A 16,147-nucleotide genomic window follows, 5' to 3' on the forward strand; every position below is an offset into this window, starting at 1 on the left:
CAAGTCAGCTTTAAAATATCGAATTCATCCTCCAAACCTTAAAAATACAGACAATGAAAATATTAGCGAGTGAGCAGATGGAAAATTGAATTTGTGGTATTGCTCACAATAAGCACGTGAGTTGAACATTCTTTATAGCTTGCTAGGTGATGGGATATGAGTAAGCATGATCAGGAGCCAAGAATTATGGGAAGTGTAGTTTATCAAAAATGGTGTATTGAGTTGCCTAAAGCCTTGTGTAAGCTAGAGAAATCTTTCAAAAGAAAAAAAAAATTCCAGCCATGCTGACTCTGGTTCAGGTCCAAAGGTGTTAGCAATATTGGGAGCTCTGATGTACATAGGCCAATGGCTGCTGACAGTGTTGTAAGCTGTATGTCCTATAACTCTGCTCACTGTTTGATTAAGAGTGTTTAAAACATTGGAAGCTGATGACTTACCTACATTAGGACTCCCTATGTTTGTAATACCAGAGGACTGTGGACGGTTTTGCAAAATGTCCCTAGATTACACTTTAGAAATGTACCAGAGAAGCTGTTCTATTAACCAGGCAGTAAGTGGTAGCTCATTAATACTCAAAAAAAAAAAAAAAAAAAAAAAGCATGGAGTTGAAAATGTATTGACAGCTGATAGATATAACTTAGCTGTAGACCAGAAAATCCAAATAGAGACTCATAGTGTTGTCTTCGGGGAGCAGAGAACAAAAGAACATCTGGAAAAGTGAAGGTTTACTTCAAAGGACAAAGCGTCTGTAACTGCCTAACTGTAATGAAACAGTACAAGTATTTGGCTAAAAGATCCGGAAACAAGGTGAAAGCTTGGTTCCACTGAAGTCAGTGGCAGAATTCCCATTGATTTCAATTGGGCCGGGATTTCACCCCAAAATGTTTTGTCTGCCAGAAACCTGGTGCCGATGCCTGTCAGCTTAAATGAAGAGTATTGTATTAAATTGAATTAAAAAAAATACATGTGTGCAAAATAGAAATAGGCAGTGGTTATAAAAAATACAGAAACAGGAAAAGCGTTAAACTAGAAATAGGCAGTAAGTTATTAAATATTTTTGAAAGATTTGAAGTAACCAAGTATGAATTTTGGTAAATTATGTAAATTTGTAATCCTATTACTGTTAGCTCATACTCCTCATGTCCCTCCTATTATTTGTCACAGTCACTTATTAAATATTTTCTTAGTCTCTGCCTTCAAGAGCCTGCAGGCAAGTTTGTCTTCCCCATGGGATTTGTACAATACTTGGTAGTACAGCTCTGGTCCTGATTGAAGCCTTTGAGTGTTACCCTAACATACATTATAATAATGATGAAGTGGTGGGTACAGAAACAAAATTGCTATGTTATGGCAACTTGTCATTTTGTAGAAAGGGGAAAAAAGATCACATTTCTGCTTTATGTAGGTTCTTATACCACACTCATCATTGTCATATCTTAGTGCCTTCCACTCATGAATTAAGTGTCACGGTTAACATCTATCGTGTGTGGTTTGTTCTTTCTCTTATCCTCTTCCTGGGGCTGGTAATTGTGTGTGTAGTGGAGTGTTTTGTGTTGGTAGGATTTTTTTTGGTGATGGATTTTTGTTTTGTTTTCATCTTTTGGAAATGTTGCTTTGTGTTTGTTAGATAATCATTTATTCATGTATCAGTTTATCAAGACTTAATCTTTCCTTTACAATAAATCTCACTAATATATTATATAATTTTCATTAATAGCTATATGAATCCAGAGTAACCTCTGGAAATATTTCTATCTACAAATTCTTCTTCTTATTTTTTGGATCATCGCACCAGAAACCTGTTAGGTTTGTATATTCCTGCAATCTGTGATGCTAACTCAATACGGAAGTTACAGCTATATAAATGAAATGAAATCAGTTTTGTTTAGCAAGTTTAAATTTGTACTTTGCAACTTTGTACTTAAAGCTGCTCTCTGTCTCTCTGGAGATAGGAGCTGGCACTATAACAGTACCTTACCCCTACCTAACCAAACCTGACATTTTCTCTGTTTTTCTGTTCATCATTGTTGATCTGGGAAGTACTTGCTCATGATTGACGGAGGCTGAGAAAAGGGTAAAGTACTACAATCTCCCTGAAAGGGAGCAGGGATGAAACAGGGCAGAGTAAATTTGTGTGAGAAGTTACACCTTAACTCTGAATTTCTTGTTTTTAGAGGTTTCAGAGTAGCAGCCGTGTTAGTCTGTATCCGCAAAAAGACAACTCCCACCTGTTTATGCTCTCTGTATGTGTGTATATATATCTCCTCAATATATGTTCCATTCTATATGCATCCGAAGAAGTGGGCTATAGTCCACGAAAGCTTATGCTCTAATAAATTTGTTAGTCTCTAAGGTGCCACAAGTCCTCCTGTTCTTCTTTTTGTTTTTAGAGGTTTAAGTTTAGTCATCTTCCATGTTTTGGAATGGTGTAAAACATTACTATGCAAGCTTAACGCTGCACTAACAAAGTTTTTTTTTTTTTTCGGAGGGGGGGAGTAAAATATTTCTGAGAAATAGAATATTTCTGTTTCTGTGGAACATTCTAGCTCTGACTCTACATCATTCTGCGATTGTAGTGTATTGTTCCACTATTAAAGTTTAGGGCAAGGCAATTATTTATCTGGCTCGTATTCATATAGTGTATAGCACTGTGTGCTCATACATTCCTATAGAAATAATGTGTTTGAGGAGAAGCTGCTGTGGATGTTTTCCCTTCTATCGTCTACACACACACACACACACTTTATTTTCATGATTTGATCTTCAATTTGCTTGTGAATTTTTCTTCCACATTTCGGATTAGAGACCCCTGTCCTCCTTTAGCCATAGATCTGAAAAAACTGTAATAGTAGCATTTCACCATTACCTTTTATATTGACTCCTTATCATGGTACTTCTAAGACAATTACCCTTTCTTATCCAGGAGGTGAAAAAGAGCTATGTGCTATTTTGATATATTGCTGTGCTTGCTAGTACCATGATAGTAAAGGATGGATCAGTAGTTCTACTATAAACTGTGCAAATTATGGTTTGGAGGCTTGTAATTTGGCTATAACAATTTTATCTGGGTTGGAACGTGGAGCTACCACTTACTGCCTGGTTAATAGAACAGCTTCTCTGGTACGTTTCTAAAGTTTAATCACAGTTTGCATTTTGCACATCAGCCTGTCTTACCCACAGGTAGAGGAACTTCATTAAAATATTCCCAAACCGGGTCTCTTTTATGGCCTGCTGGCATTATATGTTTTCCTTTCTAGTGAGAGAATGGTATGGCAGATCTCAAATCAATGAAGGCTACACTCAGAAAGACATCAAGACTTCTGGAATATGCTGCTCAAATTGTTTCAGGGAAGGGGTTGGAAAGGGGGCAGGGAAGAGCTGGGGCAGGGGCGGGGCCTCATGGAAGGGTGGAGTGGGGGCGGGGCCGAGGGCAGCAGAGGGAGGTGTCAGTAAATGCGGCCCTTGGGCCAATGTACTAGTCCTCATGTGGCCCTCGTAATCATTTTGAGTTTGAGACCCCTGTGTTAGTGGGACTTTGAGTGTTGTGATTATTAGTGAGCTATAACAATGGGCAAGGTCTTTGTATTTTTTATATTAGGAAGAGGAAAGTGGCCTCATGGAGTGTAAATGGACAGTTATTTGTGGGCATTCTTTTCCCCTATCTTTCTGCATATACATTAACTCACCCTTTTGTAAGGGACAAATGTTCTTTTAATATTTTAGTTCCTCTTGCTGGAGGAGCATTGGAGGTGGCGGGGGGGAATGGGCTAATTGTGAGGTACCATCGTGGGGGGGGATTTTTTTTTTTCATTTGAGGATATTTTTAGAGTTGGTTGGAAATGGGGTGCCTTAAGGTTTTCTACTTCTGTTTCTTGCCTAAATGCATTTTTTGGGTAGAGGAGCTACTGTTTAAATATTAATAACGTATGTGTCCTGCCTTACTGGCTCATAATTCTGCATCCAATTGCAGAAGCTGTACTCCTTCCGTAGCCAAGGTCAAGGCCAGTGGTCAGGGTTTTGAAGTCACTTTTCTCTAAGGGTATGCCTACACTCCTGGTAGTGCATGTAGAGTATGTGTCGCTACACACCACAGTGAAAAGCAGGCTGCATCCACATGGCAGAGAGAGGCTCCAGCAGCAGGCAGCTGCTGGAGACTTTCCCCGCTGCTTCCGAGCTGTCGGAATTTTTCCCTGCAGTGTAGACAGGAGAGACTCTGCTTAGGCATGTATAGGGCTGTGTAGGGTATTTATCCTAATGTTTCAGGCGTGTTTTTACTCTTCTTGCCTAAGCTGTATCTCACTGTGTTTATACCTGTTTTAGGGTGGCACATAATGTATGTACTCTACACGATGTCGTAAGGAGTGTGAAGTATAGACATACCCTCAGATTATTTGACTCTTGAGTCTGACCTTTTTCAGGGAGAATGCAGTACATCAGTGGGTTAATAGTTAATACATCAGAACCCCATTTATCTGATCTAATTGGGACTGGGGCCAGATTGGATAATTGAAAATCTGGATAAACCAGAGAATGCTGCAGCACCATCTAGTGGCCACCAGAGAGATTGCCCACTTCTGGACCTGTGTGCGCTGGTTGTCTGGCTCTCCGTCTTAATGGAGAGTCAAATAAATGGGGTTCTACTGTATTCGTCTGTTGTTGATATGGTGACTCCTAAATAACTGCTCTGTTTCCACTATACTTATAGGTCACTTTAATATGTAGATTGCCTGTAATAGATGAACCATAAATGGAGACTAGCCTGTAGTGTGCTGGCAGACAACATGCTCTGAACGTTAATAGTTTTGACCATAAAAAAAACTTCTTGAAATCATATACTGTGACTGAAAGAGGCTTTTCTCTTCCTTTATCATGGTTTCTCTGAAGTATTCTATGTGATTCAGTCTGAACCTGGATTACCTACCTTTAAATATTCTTGTTGTTTCTTGGATTAGATTTTTCAAGATGCTTTGATTGTAGTCTCACCCGGGGAATAACTTGATTCACTAATGAATTTTGTCAGATGAAGTATAGGGGTAAGGAGTAGGAGACCGGAAAGCAAGTGACCTAAGTCATACTGGATTGCTTCAGGCACAAGGAGTTCAAGAAAGCCTATACAGTGGCATTGTGAAAGGCCAAGAAAGCCATTTTGGCTTTAGCATTGCTAAATCTCTCTCTGCAGAGCTGACCAGGGTTGCGAGCTGACTAATCGTACCTGGCTGTTTGCCCAGGTGCTGTCTGCTGCAAAGACTTCTCCTTCTGTTCTGTTCTGCTGACCAGGTCACTAGAGTCAGTGATGGCTTCAGTTATTGTTTTTAAATAGCTAAATTACTTGGTTTTTCAAAATTCTAGATTTTTCTGTCCATTAATTGTAGGGTATGCTAGAGATACTGAGGTTACTGTGTCTATATCTTAGGGAAAACTGAAGGCTGACCACTGTAAAGTAATTTTTTTATTTGACCCTGGCTTTAGCCTCTCATGAGATAACCACTCTATTTCCTTGAAGCATGTCATAGTCTGTATTCAAGGAACTGCTGTTATATGCTGCCAGTCTTGCTAAGTACCGTCCTCTCTCCAATTTTCTATTTCTGGACGAGGTTTCTTTGACCATGTCTACACTACCATTCATGTCAGCAAAACTTCCATTGCTTGGAAGAGTGAAAAAAACACTCCCCCGAGCAACATGACTTTTGCCGACATAACTGGCAGTGTGCACAGTGCTATGTCAATGGGAAAGCGCGCTCCCATCGGCATAGAGCAGCTACATAAAAGGTCTTACAGCAATGCAGCTGCATTAGTACAGCTGTGCCGCTATAAGATCTCTAGTGTAGACATAGCTTTAAGGTGGTGGTGGACCAACTTCCACAGCACTTGATCTCCACCAGCTTCCCTGACTAATACCAGCACTTCACACCACTGTATGATTTAGGAACTGATGTTTTCTAGTGTGGTCATCCCAAGTTCATTGACAATAGATAGACATCCATTGGAATTCTATCAGTTCTTTGTAGGTCACATTTAAAATGTTTTTTCCTTGATAACATTGTTTCTTCAAGTATTGACCCTATGAGTGCTCTATTGTAGGTGTGTCTGCGTCCCTGCATTGCTGATATGAGAACTTTGGTAGCAGTCCATCCCACCTGCAAGTGCGCTGCTCCTTACTTGCCAGGAGGAGCAGCCAGTGTGTGCAGGCAATCCTCCTCAGTTCGTTCTCAACCGCCCCGGCTAGAGACTGAGCTAAAGATGTCCGTTCACGGATCAACAACTCCTTTAGATTTGCTAATTTTAGCTTCCCTTGAAGCCATTTTCTTTCATTACCTTGTTTACATTTTCTTTGGCAGTGCCTTTAAAAACGAAAAAGAAAGTGTTTTCCTCCCATCAGCCTTCGTGTGGGGGGACCCCTTTGCACAAGGGTATGCCCGGTTCCCCAGGGTTCAAAAAGTGCCTCAATTGCAAGGACTCTAACCCAGCAACTGACGGATACTTGCAGTGCGTTTGCTGCTGGGGGAAAAGCACATTCCACAAAAGTGTGGCTTATGCCAACAATTGAAGCCCAGGTCCAGGAAAGACAGAGTTAAGGCTCAAACTCCTGCCCATGGAGTCAGCCCTTCAACCCCCAGAATCCTGGTGGGAACTCTCACTGCAACGTTTTACGTCTTAGGGATGTGAGCCCAGAGAGACGAGCCACTCACACAAGACCGCTATGAGAAGGTCTGTGAGCCGAAAACAACCTCCTTGTTGTGACAGGGAGAGCAGATAAGTTGATGGACCAAAGCTGAGGTATTGGCAACATTGCCTTATCATATGAACTGTTTTTAATAGATTGCTATAGGAGTGTTTGACTATATTTATTTCAAAATGTACTTAGAATAGTAAACAGTTTATATAAAGATAACTTCATTATGCTGGTTGAACTTTATTCAAGAGAAATATTTTTAAAGTGGTGGTAAGTTGCCTCGTTTGTTGTTGCTAAGATTGTAAATGCATGTATCAACAGAATGGCTAGTGGGGGGAAAAAAGCAACACCTTCTGACAAGACTCTTTATCCTCAGAATGGTTCTAATGTGGTTTCTCCATTTGCTCACCACTGTTACATCTTTATTTAGAACCTGCTCTTGAACCTGGAGGCTGTGACAGTTTCACCAACTGTGGGTACATTCAGGCCTTGGCTACACTGGCAATTCACAGCGCTGCACTTGCTGCGCTCAGGGGTGTGGAAACCCTCCTCCCCCCCTCCCCCCCCCGAGTGCAGCGCTGTAAAGCGCCAGTATAATCAGCGCCTGCAGTGCTGCACGCTCGCTTGCAGTGCTGCAAGCTATTCCCCTTGGAGAGGTGGAGTGCTTGCAGCGCTGCGGGAGAGCTCTCTCGCAGCATTGGCGGCGCTGTGAATCCGCGAGTGTAGCCAAGGCCTCAGTATCTTTCAAGAATGCTGAAGAGCTGCCAGAGATAACTTCTGTATTTCTCACTTTTCAAGAGCACAAAATAAATTGGCTGTCAGTACTGAGTTAATTAGTAATTTTTTTTAGTTTGACATAATTAACTGCTATGTTGATGCATAAGAGGTTTTAAATTGTTTATTTTAAGACACTCGTAGTTTAAATCCAAAGTTAAGGTTTTGCTTTTTTTAAGTACATACCTAATCAACAGAATTCTAGTTAATATGCATGAATTTAAAAATCTGAAAGGTGTTCTGTTTTTTCAGGGGGATTTAAGCATTCCTCTGCAGTGTTTGCAGCCTAAACGTTGCAGCATTGTAATTGCATCAGAATCACAAAGTAAAGCTGACTATAAACTAAAGTTAGACTAGTCTGTTGCCTAAACTGCGTGTAATGCTAAATCAGGTAGCATAAATATGAAAAATAAGTAAAGTAATTTTTAAAATTATTTCAGCGCTAGTAATTGTAGCTATTTTTAGTCACTAAGTCAATGGCGTTTAAGCAAATATTTAAAGTTAAGCATGTTCTTAAGTGCAGACTTGAGCAAATGCTTAAATGCTTTCCTGAGTCTAAGTGTGAATGTTTTGTATAGCTTCTGTGAAAGGTCTGGCAAGTGTTAGACTTTCAAGAGCTTTTGGCACTCTTTTTCTTTGAGAAGATAGTTTTAAGTTTGGCACATTATGGTTATTTATAAGTAAAACCAGCTCATTTTCTCTTTCAGCCCCAAATCCCATATCCACTGGCTTCCAGAATTTTTAAACTTAAGTTCTTATTCCTTGCCACCAGCATGTATGTATAAGTTTTAGGTGATAAAATTCTAAATATCTACCTCTCTTTTCATATGGTTCTGTGGCAGTTGAGATCTGGTGAGGTTCTTGAACTAGCAGTTCTTCTTCAAGTAGTGTCCCTGTGGCCACTCCACGTTAGGTGTGCTTGCGTCCCTGCATCTAGGATTGGAGATCTTTGGTAGTAGTGCCTGTTGGGCTGCATGTGCGCTCTGCCCCATCTTGCGCCATGAGTGGCAGCAATATAGTGCTGTGAAGTCCAACTGCCCTCTGTTCGTTCTCAACAGCCCTTAGTTCAGGACAGAATTTATAGCACAGCCTTTTATAGAAAAGTCTTTAATGCCTTTAGTAATGTTAGCGTTCTGTTGAGAGTATATAATTGATAGTCGCTTCTGTTTCTTTATTTTCTTCCCTTCCCTCCTGAGGGGGGAAAAAAACATTTTTTTTGCTTTCCTCCCCGTTACTCCTTAGGTTAGATTAGTGGTTTTTTTTTCAAGATTCTTCCCGTGCAGGGAAAACTTCCCTGTAGAGGGTATGCCTGGATCCCCGGGTTTAAGAGGTGCCTCTTCATAAGTGACGGGCACTCATGGCACATTCATTGTGTGGTGGAGGGGCACATACCACAGAAATGCACTGATTGCCCAACTTAAAAGTGCGGACCCCATAGAACCATGACCTGAAGTTAAAACTTTTAATGATGGAGTGCCCCTCTCCAGGCCAGCGGTCACTTTCGTCACCATAATCTGCCACCCTGCACTCACACACTGAAAAGAGAAAAGCTAGACTCTCATAAAGATGGCAAGAAACAGACTCTGAGCTTGCCTATCAAGGAGCCATTCCAGAGAAAAGAGTCCCCCACAAAGTTGGTAGCCTCGACATCTTCCGCAACTAGACTTAGTTCCATTTCCTGCCCAGGGACCTCCAGTACTGCCACTACTACTAAGTCCAAGGACCCTAAGACGGCAGGACCACGTAAGATGGTAGTGTCACACAGTACTGGCAAAGAGAGGCCCAAAGCCTCCAACTAACCATATGGCACCAAGTGCTTCGACACTGATTAAGCCTTTGGCACCATCTACTGCCATTCAGGAGAATGCAGAGTGAACTCGGCACCATTGGACCAACAACATCTGCACCAGTGCCTAGATCTTTCATGAAACTGATGCACCAATGCCTAGACCTTTCACGGAACTGACGCAAGTGCAGCCCACAGTACTGATGTGTTGATGCTGATGCCACAGGAGTTCAGAAAGACCTGCTTGTCTCTGAAGCCCTGAAGTCGCCCCTCGTCTGTACCAACCTCCCAGCGGGTACACACCTCCCCCCAGAGACGCAGCTGATACCCCACTGCTCCCCATCGCCATCTAGAACTGCTCTCCTTTTCTAGTGAGGAGAATGAAGAGCCTTGTGCAGTTATACAGTGCACCATCCCCTCATATCTGGGGGCTGCACAACGCGAACAATACACACGCCCTTGGTACCAGGAGATCAGAACTGATCCAGGACCTTGATACAGGCATCAATGGATGCCACCTCATATGTCTTGCCCACACACTGACCGTATTGGGATCCTTGAGCTGCGTGCAGGCAACAGTTTCCCAAACTGCCCATTACTCAGAGGGATCAACACAGACAGTCTGCATTCTTCTCTGTATTCAGTCTTCCCAAAACTGAGGTAGAATTTTTCGAGGAGCATGAGGAAGGACTGGAGGAGCAAGTCACACCATCAGTCAACATCTCGTCCTCACCGGATGAGGCGATTGTGTCACAACTCCCCACATCTGCTGATGACTTTAAACAATTTCAAGACATGTTTTGAAGGATAGCAGACTTTCTTCAGATCCTGTTGGAAGAAGTGTGAGAACCACAACACAAGCTGCTGGACGTAGTGCAGACCTCCATATCAGCTCCCAGTCCACACTCCCAGTCAATTAGGCCTTATTAGTAAGGCTAAGATTTAGTCATGGTTTATTTTTAGTAAAAGTCACGGACAGGTCATAGGCAAAAACCAAAAATTCATGGCCCATGATCTGTCCATGACTTTTGCTATAAATACTAATGACTAAATCTCTGCTCCTGGGGCCCCGCTGCTCTGGAGGCCCCTGGGGACTGCTCTCATGACAGCCTCCAGGGCTGCTGCTCCAGCCGTCCGTGGGACCGCCCCAGTGACCTATGCTTGGGTGCTCCTCAGGGTTGCTGCTCCAGCCTCCCCTGGAACTGCTGCTGCTTGGGCAGTCCCACGACCGCCCCCGGGACCTCTGTTGCTCAGGCCACCTCCAAAGTCAGCCACACCAGACACTCCTTATGGCTTTCCAGGGCCAGCTGTACCGGCCACTGCTCGGGCGCTTCCTGGGGCCAGCTGCCTGGGCCGCCTGAGCTGTGATTGGTGTGACTGGCACCGGGGCTGCTCCAGCAGTGACTGGGGCGATGGCCCCGGGGCCATCCGCAGGACTGCTGCTGGGGCGCTCCTCGGGACCAGCCGCTGCTGGGGCGCTTTTTATTCTCACACCTTACTCCAAATTCCCTTGTGGTTATGCAGTATATGAGAAGGGAAGACTGCATCACTCCAGGACAATATAAGTATTGGAAGAGGCTAGATCTCTTTGGACGCAAGGCGTACTTGTCAGCTAACCTCCATTTTAGAATTGCAAACTACGAGGCACTTTTGTCAAAGTACAACGACATAAACTATTCCAAACAAAATGGATTTATTGAACACATCCTGGAAGACAAAGAACAATCCCAGGCACTTGTAGTTGAAGGCCAATTACTGGCACAAACAGCATTGCAAGCCTCCGTAGATGCTGCTGACATAGCAGCCCGGTCCATAGCAACATTGATTGTCATAGAATCATAGGACTGGAAGGGACTAAATATTATCTAGACCATTCCTGACTGGTGTTTGTCTAACCTGCTCTTAAAATCTCCAATGATGGAGATTCCTCAACCTCCTTAGGCAATTTATTCCAGTGCTTAACCAACCTGACAGGAAGTTTTTCCTAATGTCCAGCCTAAATCTCCCTTGCTACAATTTAAGCCCATTGTTTCTTGTCCTATCCTCAGAGGTTAAGAACAATAATTTTTCTCCCTCCTCCTTGTAACAACCTTTCATGTACTTGAAAACTGTTATCCTGTCCCCTCTGTCTTCTTTTCCAGACTAAACAAACCCAATTTTTTTCAATCTTCCCTCATATGTCATGTTTTCTAGACCTTTAATCATTTTTGTTGCTCTTCTCTGGACTTTCTCCAATTTGTCCAAATCTTTCCTGAAATGTGGCACCCAGAACTGGACACAGTACTTTACTTGAGGCCTAATCAGCGCGGAGTAGACTGGAAAAATTAGTTCTCGTGTCTTGCTTACAACACTCCTGCTAATACCTCCCAGAATGATGTTTGCTTTTTTTTTTTTTTTTTTTTAGCAACAGTGTTACACTGTTGACTCATATTTAGCTTATTGTCCACTATCATCCCCAGATCCCTTTCCTCAATACTACTTCCTAGGCAGTCATTTCCCATTTTGTATGTGTGCAACTGATTGTTCCTTCCTAAATGGAGTACTTTGCATTTGTCCTTACTGAATTTCAGCCTATTTACTTCAGACCATTTCTCCAGTTTGTCCAGATAATTTTGAATTTTAATCCTAGCCTCCAAAGCACTTGCAACCCCTCCCAGCTTGGTATCTTCCGCAAACTTTATAAGTGTACTCTGTATGCCATTATCTAAATCGTTGATGATGATATTGAACAGAACTGGACCCAGAACTAATCCCTGCAGGACCCCACTCATTATACCCTTCCAGCATGACTCTGAACCCCCTGATAACTACTCTCTGGGAGCAGTTTTCCAACCAGTTTTGCACCCACCTTATAGTAGCTCCATCTAGGTTGCATTTCCCTAGTTTGTTTATGAGAAGGTTATGCAAGACAGTATCAAAAGCTTTACCAAAATGCAGATATACCACGTCAACCGCTTCCCCTCTATCCACAAGGCTGTCAAAGAAAGCTATCATAGAATATTAGGGTTGGAAGAGACCGCAGGAGGTCATCTAGTCCAATCCCCTGCTCAAAGCAGGACCAATCTCCAACTAAATCATCCCAGCCAGGGCTTTGTCAAGCTGGGCCTTAAAAACCTCTAAGGATGGAGATTCCACCCCCTCCCTAGGTAATCCATTCCAGTGCTTCACCACCCTCCTAGTGAAATAGTGCTGCTTAATATCCAAACTAGTCCTCTCCCACTGCAACTTGAGACCATTGCTTCTTGTTCTGTCATCTGCCACCACTGAGAACAGCCTAGCTCCATCCTCTTTGGAACCCCCCCCCCCCTTCTGCAGACTAAATAACCCAGTTCCCTCAGCTTCTCCTCATAAGACATGTGCCCCAGCCTCCTAATCATTTTTGTTGCCCTCCGCTGGACTCTCTCCAATTTGTTCACATCCCTTCTGTAGTGGGGGGACCAAAACTGGACGCCTCACCAGTTCCGAATAGGGGGAATAATCACTTCCCTCAATCTGCTGGCAATGCTCTTACTAATACACCCCTTGGTGTATTGGCCTTCTTGGCAACAAAGGCACACTGCTAACTCATAAATCCAGCTTCTCGTCCACTGTAATACCCAGGTCCTTTACTGCAGAACTGCTGCTTAGCCAGCCAGTCAGTCTCCTATGCACCGCTACAGGCTGGGTTCTTCCTTCCTAAGTGCAGGACTCTCCACTGGTCCTTGTTGAACCTCACCAGATTTCTTTTGGCACAATCCTCCAATTTGTCTAGGTCACGCTGGACGCTATCCCTACCCTCCAGCGTATCTACCTCTCCCTCCAGCTTAGTGTCATCCTCAAACTTGCTGAGTGTGCAATTCATCCCATCGTCCAGATCATTAATAAAGATGTTGAACAAAACTGGCCCCAGGACGGACACCTAGGGCGCTCCACTTGATAGACATCGAGCCGTTGAGCACTACTCGTTGAGCCTGACAGTCTAGCCAGCTTTCTATCCACCTTATAGTCCATTCATCCAATCCATACTACTTTAACTTGCTGGCAAGAATACCGTGGGAGACCGTATCAAAACCTTTGCTAAAGTCAAGATATATCACATCTACCGCTTTCCCCATATCCACAGAGCCAGTTATCTATCATAGAAGGCAATCAGGTTGGTCAGGCATGACTTGCCCTTGGTGAATCCATGTTGACTGTTCCTGATCACCTTCCTCTCCTCCAAGTGCTTCAAAATGGATTCCTTGAGGGCCTGCTCCATGATTTTGCCAGGGACTGAAGTGAGGCTGACCGGTCTGTAGTTCCCCGGGTTCTCTTTCTTCCCTTTTTTAAACATGGGCACTATATTTTCCTTTTTCCAGTCGTCCAGGGCCTCTCCCGATCACCGTGGATTTTCAAAGATAATGGCCAATGGCTCTGCAATCACATCAGCCAATTCCCTCAGCACTTTCAGAAGCATTGCATCCCCATGGACTTGTGCATGTCCAGCTTTTCTAAATAGTCCTTAACCTGTTCTTTCACCATTGAGGGCTTCTCACCTCCTCCCCATACTGTGCTGCCCAGGGTAGCAATCTGGGAGCTAATCTTGTCTGTAAAGACCGAGGCAAAAAAAGTATTGAGTACTTCAGCTTTTTCCACATCATCTGTCACTAGGTTGCCTCCCCCCCTTCAGTAAGGGTCCCACGCTTTCCCTGACCACCTTCCTGTTGCTAACATACCTGTAGAAACCCTTCCTGTTACCCTTCACATCCCTTGCTAGCTGCAACTCCGATTGTGCCTTGGCCTTCCTGTTTACACCCCTGCATGCTCGAGCAATATTTTTATACTCTTCTCTAGTTATCTGTCCAAATTTCCACTTCTTGTAAGCTTCCTTTTTGAGTTTAATCTCACCGAAGATTTCACTGTTAAGCCAAACTGGTTGCCTGCCATATTTGCTATTCTTTCTGCACATCAGGATGGTTTGTTTCTGCACTCTCAATAAGGCTTCTTTAAAATATAACCAGCTCTCCTGGAATCCTTTTCCCCCTCGTCAAGGCTGTATCCCCACTTTGAACTTTAGGGTACAAATGTAGGGGCCTGCATGAAAACTTCTAAGCTTAACTACCAGCTTAGCTCTGGTCCGCTGCCACCATTTTCAATGGATTCCCTCCTTGGGAAGCGTTGAAAAACCTTCACCAATTCCCTGGTGAATACAGATCCAAACCCCTTGGATCTTAAAACAAGGAGAAATTAACCATCCCCCCTCCTTCCTCCCACCAACTTCTGGTTAATACAGATCCAACCCCCTTGGATCTAAAACAAGGAGAAATTAACCATCCTTCCTCCTACCAACTCCTGGTGAATACAGATCCAACCCCCTTGGATCTAAAACAAGGAGAAATTAACCATCCCCCCTCCTTCCTCCTACCAACTCCTGGTGAATACAGATCCAACCCCCTTGGATCTAAAACAAGGAGAAATTAACCATCCCCCCTCCTTCCTCCTACCAACTCCTGGTGAATACAGATCCAACCCCCTTGGATCTAAAACAAGGAGAAATTAACCATCCTTCCTCCTACCAACTCCTGGTGAATACAGATCCAACCCCCTTGGATCTAAAACAAGGAGAAATTAACCATCCCCCCTCCTTCCTCCTACCAACTCCTGGTGAATACAGATCCAACCCCCTTGGATCTAAAACAAGGAGAAATCAATCAGGTTCTTAAAAAGAAGGCTTTTAATTAAAGAAAAAGGTAAAAATCATCTCTGTAAAATCAGTATGGAAATTAACCTTACAGGGTAATCAAACTTAAAGAGCTCAGAGGACTCCCCTCTAGTCTTAGGTTCAAAGTACAGCAAACAAAGATAAACACTCTAGTAAAAGGTACATTTACAAGTTGAGAAAACAAAGGAAAACTAACACGCCTTGCCTGGCTATTTACTTACAAGTTTGAAATAGGAGAGACTTGTTTAGAAAGATGTGGAGAACCTGGATTGATGACTGGTCCCTCTCAGTCCGGAGAGCGAACACACAACCAAACAAAGAACACAAACAAAAGCCTCCCCTCCCCCCCCAAGATTTGAAAGTATCTTGTCCCCTTATTGGTCCTTTAGGTCAGATGCCAGCCAGGTTACCTGAGCTTCTTAACCCTTTACAGGGAAAAGGATTTTGGAGTCTCTGGCCAGGAGGGATTTTATAGTACTGTACACAGGATAGCTGTTACCCTTCCCTTTATAGTTATGACACCAGCTCTCCTGGAATCCTTTCCCCCCTCATATTAGCTTCTCAGGGGATCTTGCCCATCAGTTCCCTAAGGGAGTCAAAGTCTGCTTTTCTGAAGTCCAGGGTCCGTATTTTGCTACTCTTTATTTTTTCCTTTTGTGAGGATCCTGAACTCAACCATCTCATGGTCGCTGCAGCCTAGGTTGCCACCCACTTCTCCTTCCTCTACCAATTCTTCCCTGTTTGTAACAGCAGGTCAGGTTGGTTTGACACAATTTGTTCTTGAGGCTGGCTTCCTGGCTACATCTCTTGGGATTCCTGAAAGAAGTCCAGCCTACCGTGGAAGATCTTCCATTTGAAGGCTCCAAACTATTTTCTGAGCAAACTGATGAATCCCTCCATTCATTACAGGATTCAGGAGGGACATTACATCACTCTTCATCTATACACCAACACTGAAGAGAAAACACGGTAGGTACCAACCTACCCCGAGATCTCGACCTCTGTTTCCTCCCACAATAACACTACAAAATGCAATGCAGCGCAGACAACAGAGGGCTCCCCCCCCCCCCCAGCAGCATAGCCAGACCTCAACACAGTTGTGTGTGCCCCACCCACCTACCTCAAAACAAGTTGTGAGAATTTGGTTGAAACCTCGAGATGCCTCCCCTGGGCCATGTGGTGCAGCCATCAAAAATACTGCTTCAGTTTGGCAACCATTTGATCACATTCCACC

At 43.5% G+C, this 16,147-nt stretch overlaps 1 protein-coding gene across 7 annotated transcripts in view; it reads left to right on the top strand.

Moving 5' to 3' along the window:
* The window catches only part of ADGRA3 (adhesion G protein-coupled receptor A3), a 182,385-nt gene that overhangs the window by 89,695 nt on the left and 76,543 nt on the right, over positions 1–16,147 (top strand). Inside the window, exon 1 of one of the 7 annotated variants that reach the window (XM_042855420.2) lies at positions 6,759–6,777. The exons of the other annotated variants lie outside the window; for them this stretch is intronic. The gene's annotated coding sequence lies outside the window, so the exon portion shown is untranslated. Of the gene's footprint in view, positions 1–6,758; positions 6,778–16,147 lie in introns of those variants that run through there. 7 annotated transcript variants of the gene reach the window in all.

Source organism: Chrysemys picta, chromosome 5, assembly GCF_011386835.1.
Source record: "Chrysemys picta bellii isolate R12L10 chromosome 5, ASM1138683v2, whole genome shotgun sequence".
Lineage (NCBI taxonomy): Eukaryota > Metazoa > Chordata > Testudines > Emydidae > Chrysemys > Chrysemys picta.